This window comes from Malaclemys terrapin, chromosome 8 (genome assembly GCF_027887155.1).
Source record: "Malaclemys terrapin pileata isolate rMalTer1 chromosome 8, rMalTer1.hap1, whole genome shotgun sequence".
NCBI lineage: Eukaryota > Metazoa > Chordata > Testudines > Emydidae > Malaclemys > Malaclemys terrapin.
The window spans coordinates 94,802,278-94,828,278 of NC_071512.1; the positions used below are offsets into that span (position 1 = coordinate 94,802,278).

Consider the following 26,001-nt stretch of genomic DNA (forward strand, 5'->3'; position numbering starts at 1 on the left):
GAGGTAAATATCACTGTTGACTTATGACTTGTAGGTATGACAGAAGTGGGGACAATGAAGGGATCTGAATGACGAGATGTAGTGGACCTTACAGACCAGCTCAGGAAGGGCATTCTTGAGGGTAGGCGACACATGAAAAGAAGGATGGAGGATAATATGACTTTGACTTTAGTAGACCCAAGTAAAAACCAAGCCACTGGACTTCCTGGAATGTAAACAAAACACTTTTTTTTTTTTCCAAATTTTGCTGCCAATCTACTGTACGGTCATTTAAAATATTGTAGATGTTCTCCCTATGTTCTTGGGCACCCCTGATCCCCAAAAGTGGTGGATCCCCTTCTTTCTCCACAGGAACTCTGACCTCCCCACCACACACATTACCAATGGACCCAATGGGGGCGGGAGGGGAAGCATGTAAAGGACAAAGAGATGATGACATAAGGCGCCCACCAATCCCATGACAACAACTAAAAGCCCTCCGTGATATCAGTATAATGGTGGACAGAACCCATCCCTTCCCAAAGCCTCCCCACAGGTCTGATCTGGATAGTGGGACTGGAGCCGAGGCGTAGGGCTGGTATCCCTCCCCATGCAGCCAGCGGCTCTTCTTCCAGCTTGTTGGTGTCCCAGGCAATGTCAAGCCCTGGTTGGCTCCTGGGTCCTGCTGCAGCAGGAGCCTACAGGCTTCACTAATTTTAATGTACCACAGCTTCTTGGGGCTCAGGCTCTCTGTGGTGGAACAGGGGAGAGCTCTGGATAGGTCCCACGCTGTCTGAGTGGGAGAGTCAAAATGGCTGCTTCTGCTCCAGCAGTGGAGAGCAACAACCAGCCTCTTCCCCTCAGTCTCTCTCCCCCTGGCCACACAGTCCTTCAGACGGAACCTCATACCAGCTAGCCTGGTCCAGGCTCTTTGGAGCCTGCTGATGGTCACCCCAACATGTTAATAAAATTCCTTGTTGTGTCTCCTCCAGCACAGGCAACACAGGCTGTCTCATTGGCAGGTATTTACTTCTGTGCTGCTGTCTGTGGGAGCTGCTGGAAGCTGCAGCTCTGAAGCCCTCAAACTAGCAGAGGCTGCAATACAACACAATAAGTGGGTAGTACCACCTAGTATTAAAGTTGCTTTGCATTATAACACCCTGTTTTCAGTTGTTTATGACGTTGCCAAACTTTAACAATTTGCCTGAAATTTTCCATGCTGGGCATCTGCCAAAGGCTGATATTTTTGGAAAGTTTCAGTCAAAACGGTTCAGCCATTCTGAGAATCAGGCCAGAGAAAAATCCATTGTTGTGCCCATGTTAAAAAATTCTGGTGACCTTTTCTTTGAACTAGGATGACCAGACAGCAAGTGTGGAAAATTGGGATGGGGTGGGGGTAATAGGAACCTATATAAGAAAAAGACCCAAAAATTGGGACTGTCCCTATAAAATTGGGACATCTGTTCACCCTACTTTGAACAGCTCTAGTGTCCCCATGCTTTGGAGGAGTGACTTGAAATTTGGGAGTGGCCTGTGTGTCAGGGATGTGACTTTTGTCATCTGCATGAAAATCTGACCAAATTTGGCTCAATTATAAGCCCCTGAAAAATTGCAGTTTGCACATGCTCAATAGATTTCTTTGATTTTAGCAGCTGCAAGAGATGGGAAGTAACAGCCCAGTGGTGACTGCTCTGCCGCTTTACTTGCATTGTCTCATGATGCAGGTAGGTTGCATAGGGAGATAAGGAGAGCTTTTTTATACCTCCTTAGTCCCCTGCACAGATGCACTGCTTGGCTCACTATTGAGCTCTCAATGATTATGAAAAATACCCAACCAAATGTCCCATTATGCTCTGATAACACCTGAATTTAGGCAAGATAAATGTCTAAGGGATAGATTCTTGTTTCCAAAAATTTAATAGGTTTTAAGATATTAAATTGCTTCCCCCCTCCATCTCCATCTTTCTTTTCTAGTATAGTGCAGCTACTCTGAGTCACTGTTTATCTAATTTAATTAACATTTGCCAGTGCCTGCAACCTAAAACACTGTCTTAAAACATTTGCTTGAAAAGCCTCCTTGTCCCAGAGCTGTCATTTTTAGCATGATGGATAATGGATAGAAATAATTATCCTGAATAAGGTTAGACAGCTTAAATGATTTGAGTTTCAAAGAATTAGTAGTCTTAGCTAAACATCTTATTTTTCAAGACACATTAATAATAAAAAATACAGCAGTGACCATAATGAATTGGAAAATTTGATCTCTGTTATGATGGTACATTGTCTATTGCAGGTAGTTATGTACACAGTACTTTTACCCAGAATGATTTAAACCAGCAGATCATCCGGTACATCATAAATTCCTCCACTGAAGTGACTTCAGATAGCTTTGAATTTCAAGTATCAGACGTGGCAGGAAATACAATGGTTCCAGAAGTGTAAGTGTCAGAGTCCAGTTGAGTATATTCACTCGAGAGGGAGGGGAGAGAGTGGTATAATCTGTGTAGGCAGGGGAGTATGTGATCTTCACAAATAGCAGTGTGTCTCTTTTAAAATATCAAGGTGCTTATAGCTTTTCTGAGGTGACATTTTATCCCTGCAGAAAGGATTTATTTTAAATTTCAGGCACATTTTCAGAATCTAACATGGTTTTAGGTGGAGTTTGAAGGTTCTGTTGTCTGCTCCCTGGCCAGATCTAATACTTGATGGAAAAATAAAACATTCAGTAAGAATCTGGGCCTGATTTTGACCTTGCCTATATCAATGTAAGTTGGGAATAACTCTCTGAAGTAACTGATAAACAGTTCTCAGCCACTTTTGTGGTTCCTTGATTCTGGTGCTACCTGGGGGTCCACAGTCCATACTGTTTTGTTTGTTTTTTTATCTTCCCAAACACTGTGTTTTAAATTTTTTGGAAGCTTGGGGAATTTAAACAAAAATCATCATAAAAATAATGCACCATTTCACTTCTAAAACCAAATCAAGTGTCTGTTTTAAAAAGGAGGCTTTTCAAGAAAGAAAATGTCTATACATCGTATAATCCAGAACTTTCCCTTTAACCCTCACTTTTTATCTTTTATATTTCTATTTTTAAGATTTCTGCCCTGGTGTAGAACAATGATTTTAAATTCCTCTAGCGATGTACAGTTTTATGGCTCCTGAGATAGCATAAAATTGCATCGTAGGCTGTATTTCAAGTGAGGAACTATGGGACAATGCAGTTTGCAAATGGTAATAGAGCTCAGAAACTGAACTCTGGCCTTTCTATTCTGTGCTCTTTTTATTATTAAGTCACAGAAGAAGTGAAATGTTACAGGAAGACTTTAAATCTTCCCTTTTTTTTTGGTATAACAGCTGATGAATATGTGATGGGGAAGAAAATGAAGAATGCCTGGATACTGAACATAAGTAAAATATTGGACGTTGAGGGGTCAAGTATGTCAAATTATGGGATACAGTTAAATCTGCAGATTCTGTCTAGCCTGAAACATTCTGGATGTACTATTTACAGTTGTGCAGGGTTATTATGGTAGATAACTTTGTCCAATAGCTGCGTGGTGCAGAGGATGTTAGCCCCAGGGCTCGATCCACAGCTGTATTGAGCTCCCCTGAACCCAGCTAGGAGCAGGAAACAATGGTGGCTATAAGCCACATTTCTGTGCTGCATATGCTGTAGCAATAAGGAATATTTTAAGATCTAATTCCTTTTCAGACTTGAAATGAAATGGTCCAGAGTTGAACTGGTGGAAACTTGCTATCGTGTCTGTGAAAATGTTGGGACTGTTGCCATTAAGGTGGTAAGGACAGGACAGAGCGCAGAGCCATTATTTGTTGGTAGGATATGAGCCCTGTTTCTATGGATGGATCCCTACAGACAGCATTTTTGTTGCCATTAACACTTGCCGACAATATGAATCCAAAATTCCTGGTTGCTGTGTCTAATGCAGTTTATTGGTGTCCTGTTTTGTTTTTAAGGTCCAAGAGGTTTCAGCTAGAGTTGGCTTAGACTTCACTCACAGTCTTGCAAGTGTAGTGCAGTTTGATCCTGGTACAGCATTCATTTCATTTCTTTCATCTTGAATGTATTAAGTATAGTTTCATAAACTGGCTACAATCATTTTTTCTTTCATACAGCAGATCTTAAACCAATCAACCCTTTCCCTTAACGGTTGGGGAGCAGCAAAAAAGCAGCAATTATAGCTACACATTTGGGAGCCTTAGTTTTTGGGTGCCCGACTTAATGCCAACCTTCTCTGAGAATCATACCCTTTTAAGCAGTATGAAGTTGATTGTCCTAAAATTGAGTCACTTTAAATCACCGATTATTTTTATTTATGTCTTGTTTTTTATATACTGTCTCATTTTAAGTCTGCGATCCTCAACAGAAGAAGGCTTTTTCTGCATTTCTTCCTTTCTCTTCCTTCTTCCCCAGTAAGATAGGATGACTGCCCTCAGATCCGAATCTGGAGGTAGATTTTGTTTTGATCGGATCAGGAGAGTCTCCATATGTCAGTGTTTGAATAAAAAACCTTTAGGAAAGTGACACTAGCCCAAGCAATATTAAAATCTTGTTACTAGCATATACATACATGTGTTTCTCTCTGTTCCTCTCCAACATATCTCAAGATGCTGACACACAGGCTTTCCTCTAGGTCCCAACTAAAACCGTGCCTGCTGCAGCCTAGACTCCTTCCCGTCCAACTTCTGCAACTTGTCCAAGTCATTGCAAAGTTGAAAGAGTATGTCTGGAGTTCAAAAGATAGAATTCTACCTGGTCATTACCTCAGGGAGGAGCTGGTAGACAAGAAGGCCGTTTGCCATCTGAATTCTTAAGATCAAACACAATGGTATCAATGTCCTTGATGACACTTGTCCCACTCACAGTGGTGACAATCCCAATGGAGGAAAAAGCAGAAGTCAGAAATGTGGCAGGAGGGTTAGATGGGTTTTCAGAGACGCTTCATTGTGGATTCATTAATAGATGCTCATGGGCACATTATAAGAAGATGGCAGCAAATTATCCTATTTGTGTATTTAACGAGCCCACGGGGCAGTTTTCACTCTAGAATATTTGGGATTAGCCCCTTTGGAATTGTGTAGTGTGAAGATTTTGTAAATCCCCATGGAATGCGTCAGCTCTGCTTGGAACCCTTTACACGATATAAAAGGGCCCTAAAAGCCCTGGTTCCAGCCGTGGGAGGTTTGCCTGGGTGCACACTGGGGATGCCTTTTGAGGCTTCCTTTGCAAGCCCTGGTGTAGGGGCAGGAGGTTGTGTGATGAAGATGGGGCTGCTGCAAGTAGTGGTGTGAAGATTCTGGATGGTGCTGTGTAGGACAGCCCTGGGAGTCTCCTAAGGTGGTCTAAATTATTCCGGGGTCCTCTCCAGCTCTCAGAGCAGCCCAGGATCACTTTAAAGTGGCTTTATCCTCCCCTCCCCTCAGGCTACAAGTTCTGTGCTGCGCCTCTCACCCTCTCTCTGCCTACTTAAGAGGTGAAAGTGCACTGCCAGCCTTTGATCATTTTTTCCTTTAGGATGCAGGCTGAAGGGTGGTTTCAGCCATGCTTGGTTATCCTCTGTAAGTGTCCCTTCAGCAGTGAGTTGTAATATCATGTGAGCAAACTGCCTTTATGCAGCCATGCCCATAATGCTGCCAGGTGTACTTGTTTGGTTTTGTGACCCTTGTAGTGAGGAGTGGACCACGCATGTGGTTTGGACCTGTCACTGAGCTACTGTGTTGGCAGGGCTGCTTCTATCTGCCCTTTCCCCTGCAGCACTGCTGTTGTGTTGAGAGAGGCTTGTAGCAGCAGAACCACAGATGTTTCACCCACTCTGGTGACTGATTGTTTTTCAAGTGGCTTCTTAGAGCTGCTGTTCCCATGTGGGTGCCCTCATTGCCTCTTCTAACAGCATCTCCACACAAATACCCAGCTGCACGGCAGCAGTATAACTAGAGAGAAAAATCCAGTGCAGCAATGGGGCCATCTTTCTCCTCTGTGACACTCCGACTACTTTGGCTAGGTCAGTTTTTTTAGCTTTTCCTACGTGACTTTCATATCCACCAGCGGCCCAAACAGCAGTCACTCTGTTCCTCCTCTGTAGAAATAGGGATACTACTTCCCTACCTGAAAGTGTGAGGATAAATATATTAAAGCTTGTGAGGTGCTCTGCTACTACAGTGACAGAGGTCATAAGCATTTAGATAGACAAAAATGACTTGCCCACAAGCTACCCTTGATGTTTGTGCAGAACTGGATAAAGATTTCAGATTTATTCACACTTAGCCCTATGCATAACATCCCCTTTCTCAGTAGAGGAAAAAAGATAGAGAGAGGAATATTCTAAGTGGGTATATGGACTCCATCACTGCAGTGTCTGAGCACCTCACAATCCTTAATGCAGGTATCATCACGCTTTTAGATCGGAAAATGTCTGTAAAAATACAAACAACCACAAGGAACAGAGTGATTTGCTCAAGTTCATAAAAGAAGTCTGTGGTAGAGAAGGGAATAGAACCCAGACCTCTATAGTTCCAGGAATACCAATGCCTTACCCATCCTTTCTCTTTAGGCCAGTGGGACCCAAATTTCCAAAAGTGTCCTCTATTGGGAATCTCAATGTTTGGGTGCCCAACTATAGATATACAGACCCAGATCTTCAAAAGCTCTCAGTACCCAATGTGTAAAATGGAGACAGTCAGTCTCACAGAGGTGTTGTGGGAATTAATTTATCCATTTTTGTAAAGTGTCTTGATCGTCTTGGATGGACGCACAATTGAAATACTAAGTATTATTTCTGCTACTGTACACTCGGGAGGAGAACATCACACATAAAGGCTTTCCTATGAGTGATGCTGACCAGCTTCCATGGTTTACGTTGGCTGGTGCTTGGGATTTATTTCACTTTTTTCTAACCACTGCCAAGCCAGTTCACTAGGGACTTCTGTTGGCGCTGATGCCTCTATATTCACCCACCACTGTTGTTCTGGCCTCTTTGCTCCTTTTCTTGCTTTTATGGCTGTCTACGAGGGGCGATAATTACCACTTGAATGCACTGAACGTATAATGAAAGAGCTGATTCTCCTGCTGTAACTTCCCCTTCTCTTCACACGGACTTCACAGATTACGTGCTTCCCTGCTAACCATCTCCCACCCTCTGCCTGTCCTGACAGAGCAAACAAGAAGGTTAAAGATTATTTCTGTGAGAACATTTTTAATATACAAGTAATGGCTCTACAAATTAAAATGGTGAGGATTTTTTGTCTGTGCACTGCAAGGTGACCCACAAGCTACCCTGCCCACCTGAAGAGCTGAGCATACTTTTGACATCAAATGTTTAGATTTGGTTCAACAAACCAAAAGCAAATATTTTGCTTCAGGAATATTGCAATGTTTCGTTTCAATCGACCGTTCAACATTTCTGCACTGAAAATTTTTGCAACTTTTTGCTCTGTGAAAATTTTGATATTTTAACTTTTTGTCCCAATTTAGGGTGAAATATCAGAATTTCCCACTATGCTGTGCCAAAAAATGAGAGAGAAAACACCTTCCTTTTGATTTACTTACAGTTATTTGTTGATAGTTTATAAAATGGCCCAAATGTTTTGTCCAATAATATAACCTCAAGGAATTCAGCAAAGCTGAGCATAATTTTTAAATGAATTTGTGGTGTTTGCTTTGGTAAATTTCACTCCAGTTTGAGTATTTTTCCTCTTTTTTATTCCTCTCCGATTATTAGATGTTTGTGGTGCACATTCTGCTGCAGGGCTCAGATTCAGGAAAGCACGTAAGCATATGCTTAAATCTCATCGATTTTAATGAGACATAAGTACATACTTTCCTGATTTGGGGATCTGGATGGGAATGAACCTTCCTCTGGAGTACAAATCAAGTGTCTCTCACCACTCATCCTACAGCCAGATTAGTACTTGTGCTAGACCTTGTCTAATAAGCAATGTGTGTGAATCATTTCCCCAAACCTCTCATCTTCTCTGCAGCCGAATGCAGGCCTGTAACACCAGCTGCACACAGCCCTCATAGCCCAGGTGTACTTTCTGCGGTCAAGAGCCACTGCTAATTTCAGGCTACTAAATGTTAATTCTCAAAGCCATTGTCTATAGTAAACAGCCCTGTCCCCCCATTAGCTCTTTAAACCATGTACAAGTAGTTTATTGCTGTCTGAAGTAAACTGTGGCTCTAGATACAGGGCCAGTTTCTGATCTTTGTTACTTTGGTGTAAATCAAGAGGAACTATTGATTCCAGTGGAATCACTCCATTTTACATCAGTTTGCAGGATTGGAACCTGGCCCATTGTCTTTCATGCTGTGTTTCCTGCAGCTTTGTAAAAGCAAAATTGGGTAAAGCTGGATGGAATTCTATTAAAACTTCATACAGATAAATATCCAGTGTGCTCTGTATTTCTGTGAAAACAGTTAGGCTAAGAATTTGGTTACAAAGGCTTAATAAAGACCATAATGGCACTCAAGGTAATAGCACTTGATTGCTACACCACAGTGGTAGCAGTGACTTTCTGGACTTAACCGTTCTAAGCGATGAAGATGCAGCATGAAACAGGTGTCTCAAGGATGTGAAAGAGGTAATGTGAAACAAAGAACTGGCTTTGGAGTGCTTCTGAGATTGCATGCACTAGTGCTTTTGCTTCTTAATAGGTAGCACTAGAAAAGGTCTTCTATGGAAATTTGCCAAACTGTTGCACTCTACCCGGGGGTAGCCGTGTTCGTCTGTATCCACAAAAACAACAAGGAGTCCGGTGGCACCTTAAAGACGAACAGATTCTACCTTTTATCAGCTGGTACTGCTGTGAGTGTGGAAGTTATCATCAATGGAAAAGTAACTTAGACAGGATGGAACTGGAGCTAACAGTTGCAAAATGTGGTTTGTTAATTCATTTTTTAGTTAGTTCCCTCTTCAAGCTGTCACCTCTGCAGCTGCTTTTCCCTCTACTAGATGGGTCTGATTGAGAATGCTTTCTAGTTGTTACCCAAATGAACTTACGGATACTGACACTTATTCACATATACTGGCCACTTTTTAAACCAGTCCAGTCACTTCTGAAATTCAATGATATTACCCACAGTAAAGAATTTGCAGTGTTTCCTGCACTATGTTTATAGGCGCATGGGCAATATCATAAACCACTGCAACTGTGCTTTTATTGTACTTTAGAGAGAGGTTCAAGCAGGAGTGAACGCTGATCAGATCAGTTGGTACAAACCTCTGCTTGCCCTTGTCTATGCTTAGAATCAGCAACAGTGGAGCTACATCAGTGATGGCTGAAGTGAGGCGATTTCCAAGTGCCTTTATGTCCAGGTAGAAAAGATTCTGTGATGCAAATTTGCTGTGTCAAAGGTAGATGGTACTATAAATGAATTAGTACAATGAGAACTTCCTATTTTAGGGTATTAACTGCGCTCTCTCTCCTGTCCTCACTTCTACAATTAAAGTTTGGTTTTGCTGCTTACTTCGATCTTTATTTAGATAAGGTTTTGGTGTAGTTACATGATGGCTTTTTTTTTTTTTTTTGTCATGCTGCATAAAAGCCGTTTTCCAGCGTTACTGAGATTCGTTCATTTGCTTTTACACATTGCAGGTGTTTCCATAAAGTCTTGGAACATCCACATTAAAGATGATGGCCCGGAGGAAAACCATGAAGTGTTAAAAATAATATTGAGCGTGCCTTAAAATGCTGTTCTGGAGCAGAAGAATGAACTGACTGTAGAAATTATAGATTCAAGGGCAGGTAAGATTGATTTTAAATACGACTTTGGGCAGTGCCTTTTTCGAAGCGAAGGGTCTGGTCCTGCCAGGCGATGTGTTCCTTCCAAGGTAGATAGCACCCCTGCTCTCAATGTATGCGCTCAGCACCTTGTGGAATGCTTCAAAGCATAATTGACGGATGACTGCAGTGAAGAACTCATGTGATGTAAATGATAGTCACCTGAATCGTACACTATACACATAAGGACAAATCCCGTCCCAACCAGGGAAGCAGAGATTCTTGCAAACGTGTCCTCTGCTTCAGGGCTCTTGCCAGAGAGGACACACACTAGGTCACATTTTGCTGATGCTTTGAAAAGGAGCTCCTTAGCTGGCATGCTGCTGACCGCAGCATTCCCACTAGCCTGCTGGGTAGTCAGACTCGTAACTAGTAGATCATATCCCTGTGTGAGCCCAGGTAGAAGCCTGCTCCCTAGCCAAGCATTGTGTTTAGCACCAAGCAGAGGTCCTGCCCTGCTGCTTGTGTGGGGAGTGCAGGTGAGTGGCAGGTCCCGTTCCCGACCCCGGCACACAAGTGCAGCAAAGGTCATGCCTTTTACTTACCTAAGACTCTGAAATACACAGTGCAGTTTCGAGAGTTGGCTGAATGTAGGAGAAGTCTAGTTAAGACTGTAGCAGAATTTGACAAGCCCACACCAGAACTTGATGCAAGAAATGATGCTGGGTTTTTTTTGGTTTGTTTGAAAGTGGAACTAAAAACCAGCTCCTACTTCATCAGAAAACGGTTTCTGAGGGGCACTAGCACTTGAAAGCAGAGCATTGTCAGCGCTCCTTCTTCTTAGCGTTTGCGCAACGTGCCTCGGCTGTCACATGATCAGGATTCATCACCAAATTTGGTCCTCTGTTTGGCTCGTTAGCTTCCCTGACCTGGGGCAGGTGCTGATGGGGAGTGCGACGTGAATGCTGATCCAGGCCCTCCATCAGCACTTAAACTACCTGATGCAACTCTAGAAGCCTATCAAACTCCTTGCCATGGGAGAACATACAATAGAGTCTTGCACAGATTAACATACACGGAACATAGAGCACCTGAAAGGAACAAACAGGAAGTCGTAGTAGCACCAGGAAATTCTTGGAATCCTGGCTTTGAGGATTAATTTTATATTAAACCAAAATGTTTTTTTCAAATTGCAGGGGTGAATGGAAAATATATTCTATAGTCTTTTTTCCCCCTCCTTTTACATAACTGAAACACAGACCAAAGTGACTGCTCTTACTTAACCTGAAACCAGCTGTATCCCATGCCTAGAGTAACTTCCGTTCCTCCTTCCGTCTTACATTCTCCCAGGTGTTAGTTTCAATTGTGGAGTTTCTTGAAGGCTGCTGATCCAGATGTTCCACAGGATAAAGATCACATATAATTAAGTCAAGAAGGAGCAGCCACAGTGCACCGCAAACATGAATGCGGCTCTGAGTGGAATGTTTTTTCTGAACCACCATCTTTTCTTTTTTTCTGAAAGTTAGAAAGCTACTGAGATCAGGACACCCTTTTCTTTAGCTAGCTTTAGTGCCCATATTAGAGAGCTCTACCAGTGACATTAAGAAAGCAGCACACAGTATATTTGGGGGGTTAAATGCATAAAATGATCTGTGCCATCCAGTATTTAGTGTAAGAGTGAATGTAAGGGTTATTACAAATCTGCAACGAAACAAATTTCCGGCTGCCATAGACAAGGTTGTATGCTGACCCAAATGTGGGTCAAGAGTGACACCCTGTGGTCAAGTTATTCTTTTTAACTCCTCCAGGATTACTCTCCCCCTCTCCCCCCGCTTTTTGTTTTGAGTGAACATTTATAAAAGGCAGAGACTGATAGCCCAATGGATGAATGTGCTTCAATCTATGCTTGTGCTCCTCAGTCCTGACCCACAACGACCCTCCTCGACTTTTCTGGAGCTGAGACTGTCACCTGAGCTGATGCTGCAGGATCCCTCCATGGTTATATGGATCCAAACTCACAAGAAACTAAAACAAGGGGATAACAGGGCTTCAGGATCCTGACAAAGGTTGACAGGTCCCTTGCTTTCCTCCCAACAGTTTAACACTCCCCAGTCCTCAAAGTTAGCATAGACTGGATTTCTTTCTAATGACAGGTCTACATTAGAAACTTTTGCTGCTATAATGATGTCGGTTAGGGGTGTGATTTTTTTTTATGACATTTTTATTCTGGCAAAAGCCCTATACCAGCAAAAAAGTGCTTTTGCCAGTATAGCTTATTTCATCCAGGAACTGTGAAGGCAAAGTACATTTTTGCTAGGTAGAGGCTTTCTCTACACTATGAGGGTTTCCTGGTATAGCTATACTTTTCTAGTGTAGACTGTTCTTAAGCCTGTCCTTGTCAGTTTAAATATTAGCTAGGAAGGGTTCTCTCTAGAGCAACAGAAGTCACTACTTTCATTCTGTTTCACTGTGGCAACGCAGAAACTCATAAATGTTCCTCTCCACAGAAATCTTTAGTAAGAGGTGAAAGATTTATACAATTTGAAGAGAAAGCAGAGCTGAGCATGCAGCCACTTGTAGACTGGGCGTGGGGAGAGAGATTCGGATGCAACTGCAACCTTCCAGGCCTTATAAAACAATACCAGGAGATCAATGGGCAGGTCCATAAGATTGTTTTTTAAGGAGAACATAACTGTATGCACTGATGATGTACCAAGAATGCAGTGCTGTAGGTCATTGTTCTGTCCCTCTTAAACCTAGGTGGCAGTGACTCAGCAGGCTTCAATGGGACTCTCGAAGCATTGGAAAGAAGTAATAAAGTTTCAGAAAGTCCACAACATCCTGCACATACACTATTTGACAGCAGGAGTGGGAAAATCCTTCAGGAAGAGACTAGGGCCACTGAGAAGGGGCAGCGTCCTGTAGGGTGACCAGATGTCCCGATTTTATAGGGACAGTCCTGATTTTGGGGGCTTTTTCTTATATAGGCAGCTATTACCCTCCACCCCCTGTCCCGATTTTTTACACTTGCTGTCTGGTCACCCTAGCGTCTTGGCTCTTTTCCCAGGGGAGATGTTCCTCAGACAGATCACTTGCCTTGCTATCTAGACATTGATTTCCAAGGAGTTGCTCGTGATAGGCCTATAAGAAAATGGCAACAAGCTGCAGGTGGCCCAAGGGCGGCATGTATGTTGGTTTGTTTAACTTTACACAGGCAGTAGGTACAGGTCGAAAGAACTTGGCATCACCGGATGGAGATTGGTGTAGATAGTTATCAGTGCTGTCACCCTTTACTTACAATTAGTGCAGGAAATTGTGTTGGTGACTCAGTTAGGTGGGACTATTTTCTTTGAGTCAATACCTCAGCCTGGTGTGTGAGGGACCTATGCCATAGGAAGTGTGGTCTTTTGGTTGGGATATAAATCTGAGGCTCTTGTCTTTAAAGATCCTGTGGCACTTCTTGGCAAGAGTAGTGGTGATTAAGCCCACTTTCCCAATCAAATTTCACATTAGGTACCTTACATTCCTCCTACTTAAAGGATCCCTCCAGTTTCAACTGAATATAGTATTCCTCACTTCCTAACTTACTGTTGTGTGGTACTGCTGTGAGCTGCTAAGCAAAGGGTATATTTCACCTCAGAGGTGGCTGCATTTCGGAGTCAATTTATCCTTTATAGTTTTTCAATCAAGATTGGATGTCTGTCTTACTGATGTGCTCTAGTTCAACCACAAGTTGGGCTAGATTCAGGAATCACTGGGTGAAATATTGTGTTTTGCAGGAGGTCAGGTACAGTGTACTCAGATTCTATGGTGATGGGCAGTATTTAAACATTATGGTCGGACTAAATGATCGTAATGGTCCATCCTGGTATTAAAATAAAAGAATCAGAGATGAACGAAATCAGCCTAGTGTACAGTATGCACAGCATAGTTTAGATTTGGAAAGTGTTTGGGTATCCTTCAGGGGGAAAGGCTGTATATAAATGTAAAAAACATGATCATTTTGATTAATGTGATGGAGCTTTAAAAAGAATTTCAGTTCCAAACGAAAGACTCTACAAGCCCTAGATGAGACCTAAACAGAGTTTGTGGAAAACTTTAAAAGAGAGAGAAATACTAAGGCAAAGAGTTTTTCTCTAGTCTCTTGAGTCCATTTACTTCAGACTTCTGACAACATGCCACCAACAATTGAATTTTTAAATAGTTTTGATAACTTTGTGACAAACTGCACATGGTTATCTTCAGCTAACTGCGCTTAGCCCCAAAGTCAGTTAGGCAAACTCTACATTTTTCTTCCAGGTGCTCAACTGATCTCTGTATGTTCTGACTTGTGTCGCTTCCCTATCTGTCTGTCCATATATTTTGGTGTAGAACTCTGAGTGGCTACACATAATATATTTGGATATGTTTCATTGCCTTACGTTCAACAGTCACATTCAGCTAAATTGTGGCCCATTATGGAGATTGTGTCTGTACTTTGTTAATAATAAAACCACTATAAAGTTTCATCCTCTTCCAAGGTATTGTGGTTGTCTTGTTGCAGTCTTAAGAGAGAGAGAGAGAGAGAGAGACTTTTCCCAAAGGAGAAGGACTAATGGTCTCTCTTCCTGGCTCTGCTACTGGCTTGCTTGGTGACCTTGGACAAATTCTCAACCTCTCTGAGCCAGAGTTTGCACAACTGTAAAATAGAGATTAACCATAGATGAAGCTGAGCCTGGTTTAATTGCAACTGTAGGCAAGGACAAATCACGTGCTGTGCCCTTTAAGGACACTGTAGTTGACCTGCGTGTTGCCTTATAACCCCTGAGAGCTGCAAGAGGCAAAGGGCTTCTGTTTTGCTGCCTCTATCTACAGTTTTTCTATCCCCCTGGTCCCTCTAACAGGAACCTGCTTCCAGGGGCTCCCTCTGCATAGTTGCCTTTGGGAACCTCCCTAAGTGGGGATCCTACAGCATAATGGGGCAAGCCAGTATGAGTTCATATATGCCCTTCCTGTATTAACTTCCTCTGGCTTTCGCTCCTCCATCTCACCTCTCCTTCCCTAGCCTGGCCCCTCCAATTCCACAGAACCCTAACCCAACAGGGCCCCCAGCGAGCAGCTCCTGTGGAACTGGGGAGTATGCCACAAAGCAGCATTCCCCACCCACTTCCATGTCTCCCAGGTCTGGATCTGCAGACACTCAGGGGAATGCGTGAGCATCAGGTTTCACTTGGTCCATGGCTTCCTTGGGCATTTGAGTGAAAACTGAGAGCCAAATTCTCTGCTGTTGTAATTCCATCAAAGCCAGCAGAGTTACCCCAGCAGGGAATTTGGCCCTGAATAATGACTTCAGGATTTCTCTCCATAAATTTATACAACTACCTTCCCTTCAGCCATCTGATATGTTCTTACCCCTAGAGTTGCCCTTCCATTGGGAGGTGTCGCACATGCTCTCAATCTTTGCCAAAAGAGGAAGTAGTAATAAAGTAAATTGTATTAAGTTTGAGTAATAAAAAAGAGTGGAATATGGGAAGATACCTTTATTGTCACTTCAAACCCAGCTGCAGCTGGTCCTGGCAAAAAGTCACCATCCACTGGCTGGTTGGTGACTTGCGTTGTAGCATTGATGGTCTCAGTCCAGTTTCACATTGATTAATGTCCACATCATAAAAGCAGCCATCACACTTGTCACCCATGCTGTCAGCAAAGAGGCCAAGCACTGAACCGCTCTTTCACCCTGTCTAGAACACAAGCTCTAGGGATATTGATGGGACATTAAGGACAAGATTGTATTGCTGCTATCCATCTTTACTATAATCCAGATTTTCAAATCAGCACAAGGAACTTGACCACACATCTGTAATTGACGGTGTGTGGTGAAATCTCCTGTACTACTTTGAAAATAACCTATATATTTTTATACCAGGACACCTTTTCTGAGCATTACATTGACTTTTTAAAATGTTTGGTTTCCTACTTTCCCCTTCCCGATTCTCAGCCAACCTCTGTGTTCAGATGGTCTGAGCAGAATCAACATCCTTTGTTGAAAAAAGGGCTGCAAAGTAACTAATGAAATGGGTAGAGAACTGCCATATCTGACTTCTGCTTTTCACTATGGCCTTGAATGGATTTCATGACCAACCTCACAAAAATACAGAAAATCTGGGGGTCCTGATTTAGGAGCTGCAAAAACAATGGAGTAGATTCCCAATGGATGTAAATTAACATAGCTCTGTTGACTTGAATGGAACTATGTGCATTTACACCAATGGAAGACCTGACCCAGTGTTTGTAGAAATGCTGTCATTGCATTTTTACAGAAATCAAGTGTCCAGTGTCTTGGTCCTTCAACAGGAACAAATGTTCTTAAATAATAGATTTTCTTCAGCCTTTTACACTAAATGAGGGCAAAGAAGTAAAGAGGAAACACTGTGATCCTATTAAGAACAGTTCAGATTCCTGCTGATGCTTCAAAAGGATAGGTGTAAAATTATGAAGATCGTTCCCTTCACAGGTGAGTTAACTAGATAGAAAAGTTGTAATAGGAAAAAGAAATAAATGGAAATTATGTTGTTGAAACAGTACAGTGAAAATGTAAGTTAGAGATGGAAGAAATCTATTGGGTCCCATCCAGTTAATTGCCTGCCACGGTAGGATTGTTACCTCCAATACTTTATGACATAGCCACGGAAATGAAACAAGGTTTCTTTTAATATTGAATGATGATGATACGCTGTGCATACATAGTTCGTGCTCCAAAGGCACTTTTCGAAAGGTAGTTAAGTATTATTATCCCCACTTTGCAGATGGGTGAGTTGGGGCTGTTAAGTTACCTGCCAAAGGTCACACACAAGATTGGTAGAAAAGTCAGGACTAGAACGCAGGTCTCTTAATTCCCAGACGCTCTCTCTCACTACCTGACTACAGAGTTACCCAATTTATTATGTGTATTAGAGAAACACCCGGAGGCCCCAATTAAGATTGATGATAGATTGTGCTAAGTGCTGTACAAATACAGAATAAAAGACAATCCCTGCCCCAAAGTGCTTACAAGCTAAATAGAGAAGACAAAGTGTGTGGGGGAGGGAAACTGAGGCACGGGGAAGTGACTTATGGTAGGGTCATACAGCATGTCAGTGACAGAGCTGGGAGTAGAACCCAGCTCTCTTGAATCTCAGCCCCTTGCCCTATCCACCATGATATGCTCTAGGAATGATTTTGGGGAAGTTCTAGGCTTGTGCTATGCAGGAGGTCGGTCTAGATGATCACCATGGTCCCTCTGATGGAATGGCCTTGGAATCTGTGAATATCATGCTTAAAATAGTTGCTTTATTAAAGAAAAAATCTTTAATATTTGGCCTGCTTTTACTTTTTTTTATTATTTATTATTATAGTACCAAGGAAGAATCCCATCATGGGCCAGAAAGCAATTTGTCTCATCATCTACCATCCGGGCAGCTGACAGCTGGCCCCTGCCTGTCTTATCTTTCCAACTCAATAGCAGACATGACCTTCCTCAGAGAGGCTTAGGGATGAGGAATGAACACAACATTTTGCAAAACAGCACAAAGCAGGTCAAATTAGCTTTTAAAGAAAAATTCCTGTGGAAAAATATATGTTCCCTGGGAGCCAAATAATAATAATAATTCAAAACAAAATCAACCACCCCACCCCACCCCGAGCTCACAGAGTGTATTCTAAGTTACAATATACCATATGACCTTAACTAGAGGGTAGCATTTCAAATTTTATAAAGACTAAATCTGTCCAGAGAACATGTTCTCTGGACAATCTGCTGGCAGAAACCCATGCTCTACAGACTGACCTGTGGGAGAAACTGTCCGTCAAAGGCCTGATCCAAAGCCAAATGAAGACAGTAGAAAGACTCCCAATGACTTCAATAGATTCTAGATCAGGTCCCAAATGCCCAATGTGGATAAAAGATATTAAAGAGGATTGAAGTGTTATAATCAATAGACATCACCTTGTTTGGGACTTGCACCATGGCTTACTAGGCAGTGATGGGCTGCCTTCCCTTCCCTTAGATCTTAGCTCCTCCTGTGTCTCTGAAACATCAGGCAGTCCAGTTCCTCCACTGATTACAGTCACTCAGTAGTTGTGGTTCTTCTTCCCAGGTGATGCCAGCACACTCAAAATCCTCCGTCATTGTCTTCTAACAAGTTTGGTTTCTGGTTCAGATCTTTATCTGAACTATCCAGACCTGCCAAGGCTGCTAAATCACAGGAATTCAGGATTTCTTGTGAGATTCCCGGCACTTTTGTTTATCGTTGTGACAGGATACCAGATGTGAAAAAACATTTATCAATACGTTTTGGAATTTTTTTTGTTCATGTTTGGTTCTAAATGTGGGTGAAGATTCAGGAGTCTAATTTTGTGTCATACAATTACTTCAGAGTGAAATGGAAGACGACTGCATTAGAGAGTGCTCAGTCATCTGAAAGAGAGAGAGAGTTGCACAGAGACCTCCAGGTCAGTTTAGACCCAAAATGTAGCTACTGCAACTCCAACATTAAAGAATTGTTCTAGTAAATAAGAATCAAAACATTAAAATGACTACAGACAAAACCCTTTTTCAGGTCACCATTAACATTAACTCTTTGCACTTCAGTCAGATGTGATCGTGAAAATAGATTAGACAACTCAGTTTTTTTTGTCTATAGTCATTTTAATGTTTTGATTTCTCAAGCACAATGTTTATAACCAGGAAACAAAGGAAATTAACATAAGAGGAAAAATGTAGCACAACGGCATTTTGCCTTTCCATAGGCTCTCTCCCAAGCAGATGATTTATAGTCCTTCCCCATAGCTTCTCTTTAAGGAGAGTGGGAAACTTAGGTTCATCTCTTGTTCCCCAAGGAAATCTGTCACATAGAGAAGGAGGAGGAGGAAGAGGAGGAGGTGGAAATGTTTATAATATGTGGCCTGATCCAAAACTCACTGAAGTCAATAGGATATTTCAATGGAACATCAGCGGGCTTTGGGTCAGGCCCATATGGAGAAAAGTTTCATGGCAGAGAACCAGTCAATGGGCATGGAAGCGGGGGGAGCTGGGAAATGAAAGGTGAGGAGAAAAGGGGCAGGCAGTCGCCAAGCAACCCGACCCACCAGAGTATTTTGGCGATCCTGGTCTGCTTGTAATGATTAGGGTTTGGTTAGAGTCCGGAGCAGCTTTTCCCGGCTAGAATGTTCAGCGTAAGCCCAGACCAAATGGAATTTTTAAACATCAGTGTTGTCACTTCTGTCAAATAATTAGCACTTGGTTACTAAGCTACTGTATCTACTCACACATGCTCAAGACAAAATGACAGGAGGCTGGCTTATCCAGGAGTCCAAGGAAACTTAGGCCATAATAATGGCATGTGGGGAGTGTTGCCAACTCTCATGATATTTGGTGTTTTCCTTAAAGCCCCTAGAGCCTGGAGTGACACATACACAAGAATCTCACTTTCTTTCTTTCTTTCTTTTTTTTTTTTTTAAAGGAAGTGTCTAGCCTTCATGACTGCAGAGAAAACCCTCAAGGTTCAAAAGCCAGAATGCAAACGGAATGAACTCTGGTGTATATTAGTTTTAGACTTTCATGAATTTGCGGGGATTGGTGTCTGACTCATGATTTTTTTTAATTCTTGGGGTTGGCGATTCTGCTGATAACACAACGGGTTCATAGACCTCTTTTTTGGCCTAGCTGGAGGTTGGCTCACTTGGTGTTTCTCCCTCTGCTGGGCTTGCTGTTGCTCACTGGCGCAGTGGTACTGCTGTGTATTATTGCGTATTGTGGGGGGGGGCGACAACTCATCAGCACGGTGCCTCCTGCTGGTTGTCCAGGGAATTAGCTCTTTCCGTGCAGAGTGCCCTCTGCATGCTGGTGTCTCGCGTGCCGCTGGCCCCCATGTCCCTCCCGGTGCCCTTTACACAGGGGTTCTGCCCACCACAGCACCCTCTCTCTCTGGGTCTCCCCTCCCTGGGGAACCCCAAACCCCCTATCCCCCACATGCCTCAGTGACTACTGCCAGTCTCAATCTAGCCCCTGCTCCCTGGGGCAGACTGCAGTCTGTAAACCACTCACCATCGGCATGGGGGATTGAACCCTCTGCCTGTCTCAGGGCTGCCCCTCTGCAGCCCCAGTACCTTTTGTAGGCCTTTAACAAGGCCTGCAGCTGGGGTTTTACTAGGCTGGAGCTCCCCAGCTCCCTCTGCCCTTCCCCAGCACTGTTCCACCCTAGGTACCCTCCTCAGCTTCCCAGGCAGCCAGGCCCTTCTCTCCCTAGGGAGCTAGAGGAGTGTCTCCTCCTGAGCTCCTGGCTCACAGCCCTTTTATAGGGCCAGTTGTGGCCTGAATGGGGCGTGGCCTCAGCTGTGGCTACTTCCCCAATCAGCCTTTCCCAGCCACAGCCCTCTCCAGGGCTGCTTTTAACCCCTTCAGGGCCAGAGCGGGGTAATCACCCTGCTACATATATATATAAAACTTCACTCATATTAGAAGGGGGCCGTTTTTACAGGAGTTGGCTCATGCATATAGTACTGTATATAAAAATTTGCAGTCTCCTGAATTTTGCTTTTTTCCCTAGGGGGTGACGTCCAGGAAATGTCCTTTTGGGTGGAGTCACTGGGATAAACATTGCTACCTTCTGACTCCAGTTAGAAATGCAACCTGGGAGAGCACTGAAAGAGCCTGCAGAAAAATGGCAAAGAGGAAGGGGTCTTCCCGTTGTTCTTCGTTTGTCCTTCCCCCTTAATCTGTTACTCCAGCTCAACTGCCTCTGTGGACATGGGCAAGTGCAAATAACACACTGTCAGCCTGTCTCTGGCTATTTGCTTAAGGGAAGACCTACTAAGAAACACACTTTATTAACCTGATATTCGTGTGCTTGAATTCGTGAGATAGAGTTTGTAAAACTGAACCCCTAAGGCTGAGATTTTATGAAAATGATTTGGAAAAATTGCCTTAACGTGAGAGATTTAAGGTGCTCAATCTATTTATCTTACCAAAAAGCAGATCAGGAGGTAACTTGATTACCTTCATGGGGAGAAAATATCAGGTACTAAAGGGCTCTTCAGTCCAGCAGAGAAAGGCATAACATGACCAATGGCTGGAATAAAGCCAGACAAATTCAGATTAGAAATAAGGCAAATGTTTTTAACAATGAGAGTAATAAACCATTTGGAACAAACTACCAGGGGAAGTGATGGATTCTCCATGTTATGAAGTCTTCAAATCAAGACCGGATGCCTTTCTGGAAGATATGCCTTAGCCAAACACAAGTCATTGGGCTCAATGCGAGAGTAACTGAATGAAATTCTCTGGCCTGTATTATACTGGAGGTCAGAGTAGATGGTCTAATGGCCCCTTCTAGACGATAAAAGAGCCATAAGGGAGTTAGCTGCCCAAATCCCATTGAATTTAGTTCACTATCGCCTTCAAGCTCCTTTGAAAGTTCCAGCTTAATAGTTTGTATCTGAAAGGACATCTGGTTTGCTTTGTGTTCTCTGCTTATTGAGGAGTAGAACTACATACACCATTACCTATGGTTAGCATACAGCATCAACTTGTAGCTGGTTGTCCCCTTTATTTTTTTAAAAACTAAAAATATATCCTGAGCGAGCTATTAGTCACTCTGCCCACATATTAATAAATTACATAATGATGCCACAAGGCATCCAAAAACCTTTCAAAATGTTATAAATTACTTTTTGGATAATTTTCTATAAAGCCAGTGAGTCCAAGTGGAGCCATATGCGTATGTATTTAATCCAGAAATCCGGAATGGTCTAAGATCTAATATATAAATTAGAATAATATACAGTGTGATTTTTTTCCATCCTCATTTGCTCTGTCTTCATAGCATATTTTGTATGCATCATCTTAGATTTGTAGACCCAGTTCTTAGCTTAATTGCTTAGGGCTCCACTCAGTAATAATTCAGCCTGCCAGCTGCTGGTTTAAGGAAGTTTTACTGATCCACTACCTAAATTTAGTGGCAAAAATCCTGAGGGTTATTGAGGGATTCTTGGGGCTTTTGGTTCTGTCCTCTCCTATATTGTTCTTTTGCCCCAGTTGTCATATGTATATTGCAGTGATGCAATGGAGAATGGCTTTAGGGGGACTCCATGGAGCATTTAATAATATTTTGTGTTTATCGAGTGCTTTCCTTTCCAAGTTCTCAGAGCTTTATAAAGGTGGGTACCTGATATCCTCATTTTACTGATGGGCCGTTCTAGGAGGCTGGGCATGGGCTTGAGCTGTGTAGTCCAGATCCAGATGTTCCCTGGGCTGGGAGCTGTTTGGATCTGGGATTCCAGTGTGGGGCCCATTTTTAGAAATTCAGCCCATAAAAGAGGCCAAATCTGCTATAGTTCTCTTGAGCAAGGAGAGCCTGGGTCCTGGGAAGGTGTAGGTAGTGGTGTTTTGAAATAGTTTTTCCATAGGCCCTAACTTGTGGCATCTGAAAAGCAGGTCATGGGAGAACTCTCAGACAGTAAGCTGGTAAGAGGTGAATGAATTCCGTCCCTTCCTTCTGATCCATTTCCTTTCCTTCCTCCTCCCACCATACTATCAGACCCTCCATTAAAGCTGTAAGTGATTTCTTCTGAGGCTTGGCTCTGAAGGCATTCCAGTTGTTCCCCCTATGTAATTAATATGCTGTTCCTATGGATGTCAGTTGGCAGAGGAGCTCAAGGGTTGCAGAATGGAGCTTGCGCAGAGTGGGACCAGAATATCTACGCATTTTATTTTGTGGGCCCTTTAAATGATCATAACATACCAATTTGCAGGCTTTGAATGGGAAGAGACTGTCTAGGAAGGAGTACAGCAGAAAGGGATCGAGGGGTTATAGTGGACCACAAGGTAAATATGAGTCAACAGTGTGATGCTGTTGCAAAAAAAGCAAATGTGATTCTGGGAGTATTAACAGGTGTGTTGTGAGCAAGACACGAGAAGTCATTCTTCCGCTCTACTCTGCTCTGGTTAGGCCTCAGCTGGAGTATTGTGTCCAGTTCTGGGCACTGCATTTCAAGAAAGATGTGGAGAAATTGGAGAGGGTCCAGAGAAGAGCAACAAGAATGATTAAAGGTCTTGAGAACATGACCTATGAAGGAAGGCTGAAAGAATTGGGTTTGTTTAGTTTGGAAAAGAGAAGACTGAGAGGGGACATGATAGCAGTTTTCAGGTATCTAAAAGGGTGTCATGAGGAGGAGGGAGAAAACTTGTTCACCTTAGCCTCTAAGGATAGAACAAGAAGCAATGGGCTTAAACTGCAGCAAGGGAGGTTTAGGTTGGACATTAGGAAAAAGTTCCTAACTGTCAGGGTGGTTAAACACTGGAATAAATTGCCGAGGGAGATTGTGGAATCTCCATCTCTGGAGATATTTAAGAGTAGGTTAGATAAATGTCTATCAGGGATGGTCTAGACAGTATTTGGTCCTGTCATGTGGCCAGGGGACTGGACTCGATGACCTCTCGAGGTCCCTTCCAGTCCTAGAATCTATGAATCTATGAGGAGCCTTTTACAGGTCACCTTTCAGCAGGCTTCCAGCTTTCTAGCTACCTCCTAGTCACTGCAACTCAAGACTGCGGTATGTATCTTGAGTTGGAGTTAACCTCCCTTACTGGGGGGAAAATCACTTAATTCCCCTTGCATAAGAATGAAGGTGCTTCAGTCCATGGAAGGAGGAGAGTTTATTTACATATCTCAATATGCTCTGCTCTGCAGCTTGGCATCATGTAAAAAGAAAAGCCAGGTGTAAAAAAAAATGCTGGATGACTTCTTGTTGGATCAGCGAGGTAGGTGCAAAACATATTCTAAAAACTGGGGCATATTTTTAATGGATATTTTTAAAATGTGGGAATTAAACACATCCCTACAGGCAACTTGACAGTTTGACTGTATGTATTAGGAATGAGCAGCTTTGGATAAGATGAGAATTGAACCCAACATCTGTTGATCTCCTTTGTGGTGCTCACTGACCGCTCAGTGCTTGAAAAAGATCTGCTAAGACTACGGTGGCCAGCTTCTTATATTGTCTCGCACACTGTACCAGCACAGAGTGATTTTTGTTTCCCCATTTCACACTAGGGAGATTTTGCATCTAAAAGACTAATCTTAAAGGTGATCAGACAGACTCATCAATTAGAGTGAGCTGTAAAGATGCCACAAGGGGATTGGGAGGAATTTCCCTGGAAGCATACGACTGGCATAATCAATCCACTGCTGGTCTCTTTACAGGCTGTGGGGTAAGGCACATCATAGGGGTAGGGACAGGAGGGCACATGTCAGGAATGGGAGGTAGTCACAGAAAAATATTACTGGAAGGGGAGTGTGTATTTTTACAGGATCTTGAGATAATATTTGTGCAGGCCAGTAGTCCCCCTTTTAATAGACCTTGTAGTCTAGCTTCTTTGAGGTCTTTGGTTTTTTGCCTGCCCAATATCCACCTTGACATCCAGTTCCAACAATAAAACCCGGAGCTTTTGATCTATTGCTTCCATGCTTGCTGACAACCTCTGGGCAATTTAAGAGGGTAGCAGGGAATGGGATAGTCACACTTGTTAATATTCCTCCCTTCCAGCAAGATGTAGGGCCGACCTTGAAATGCTGGCTTTGGATAATAGTTGTGAAAACGGTTCCACTAAGCTGAAACAAAATCCGCAAGCAAAGGTTGCATGTTTCCTGGAAAGACCTAGAAACAAACATAGGTCTTAAACTATGTATTTCCGCAGTTAACATTTTATCCTGTTTACAGTATCTCAGCAGAATACTAGGGTTTTTGTCTTGTTCATATGTTTTTCATAAGGGAAAATATCCATGCAGTTTTAAAATTTTATTAGATTCAAACAGGAAAGAGAGAGGATGTGGTTTTAAAAAATGCTGTTCACTTTCTGCCTTTTTTGCATAGTTTTTTTTAAAACTCCTTTGAAGTTTTTTTTAAAAAAAGTCAGGTAAATTAAAGAGGGGGAAGTGATTGCTCATAATTGCTTTGTGGGTAAATTAAGACAATGTGGCCTAAATTTAAAGAAAAAAAATACAGGCAAGGCATATTGGCTGGGATGTATGCTCAACATATGAAGAGAAGGAAAAACTTGCCTTATTTTCAAAGCTTTTCTATTTAGAAACAGGGACGCTGATGGGAAGGGCTGAGGTCCATAAGTAATAATAAAAGCATTCCCACTTCTCTGCCTTCTTCCTTCTTAAAAGTGAGAGCTGCAAAGTGAATGAGAAAATTATGTTAAATTCAGATGACAATCTGGGTTGTGGGAAAGCATCATTAAACAAATGTTAAGTAGCCAGTTTTATTTTTTGACAGTTTTTTCCTCCCTGGTTCCCTGAAGCTCTCCCAGAATGAACATGAGAGATACCATGGGTTGTGTAGATTGCACTGAGCATTCTGATATTTGTGATTCTTCTGGGGCATGTTCAGTGAACCAGGAAGTTCTAGAAGGGTTTTACAGATGGAAAAAGCATTTAAAAAAAAAAAGACTTCTCTTTCTCCTGACTGTCCCTCATCCTTTGGGTAATGGGGATAGTAACAAAGAAATTAGTGCTTAGCTTAGTTTTCATTTTGCTTTGCATTTCATCTTTGATAAATTAATCATGTAGACCTGAATAATTAGTCTCATCATTATTACTTATTTACTTTTGGTAGCACCTGCAATGCACTAGGCACTTTCCGGACATAAAAGAAATAGTCCTTGCCCTAATGAGCTTACAAGCTAATGCCTGATCCTGCAAACCCATGTGCACATGCTTGTAACTTTACATATGTGAGTGGTTCCATTAAATTCAGTGCATAAAGTTGAACACGTGATTGGGGGACTAAAAGACAAATGAACAAAGTGGCCAAGGTCATAGTAATATAAAATCTGAGTAACACAATGTGTGCAAATGAGCACTGTAGTTGTAGGGATAGACAGAAATAGTCAGATCTTGGAAATGTTTTTGAGGAAAAAGTGGCAGGATTTGAATATGACTTGGATAGGTGGGGTAAGGGAAAGCGTGGTTTAAAAAACGGACCCCCAGGTTACAGGCCTGGATGACTGGGATGATGGTGTAGCTGTCAACAATGATGAAGAATGGGAAGAAGTGTAGTGCTTGGGAGTAAGGATAAGACGGGTATGTTTTGTCCATGTTAAGATGGACAACCCCATGCTCTGGGTGTCCCTAACCCTCTGCCAGAAGCTAGGACTGGATTTATCACTCGATAAATTGCCTTGTTCTTTTCATTCCCTCTGCGGCACCTGGCATTGGCCACTGTTGGAAGACAGGATACTGGGTAGATGGACCATTGGTCTGACCC

At 42.6% G+C, this 26,001-nt stretch overlaps 2 pseudogenes; one reads left to right on the forward strand and one right to left on the reverse strand.

Moving 5' to 3' along the window:
* Window positions 1-10,873, forward strand: part of LOC128842467 (FRAS1-related extracellular matrix protein 1-like) — a 97,132-nt pseudogene extending 86,259 nt beyond the window's left edge.
* Window positions 10,874-12,191: 1,318 nt separating this feature from the next.
* Window positions 12,192-12,275, reverse strand: LOC128842624 (U5 spliceosomal RNA; annotated as a pseudogene).
* Between the last annotated feature and the right edge of the window lie 13,726 nt (window positions 12,276-26,001).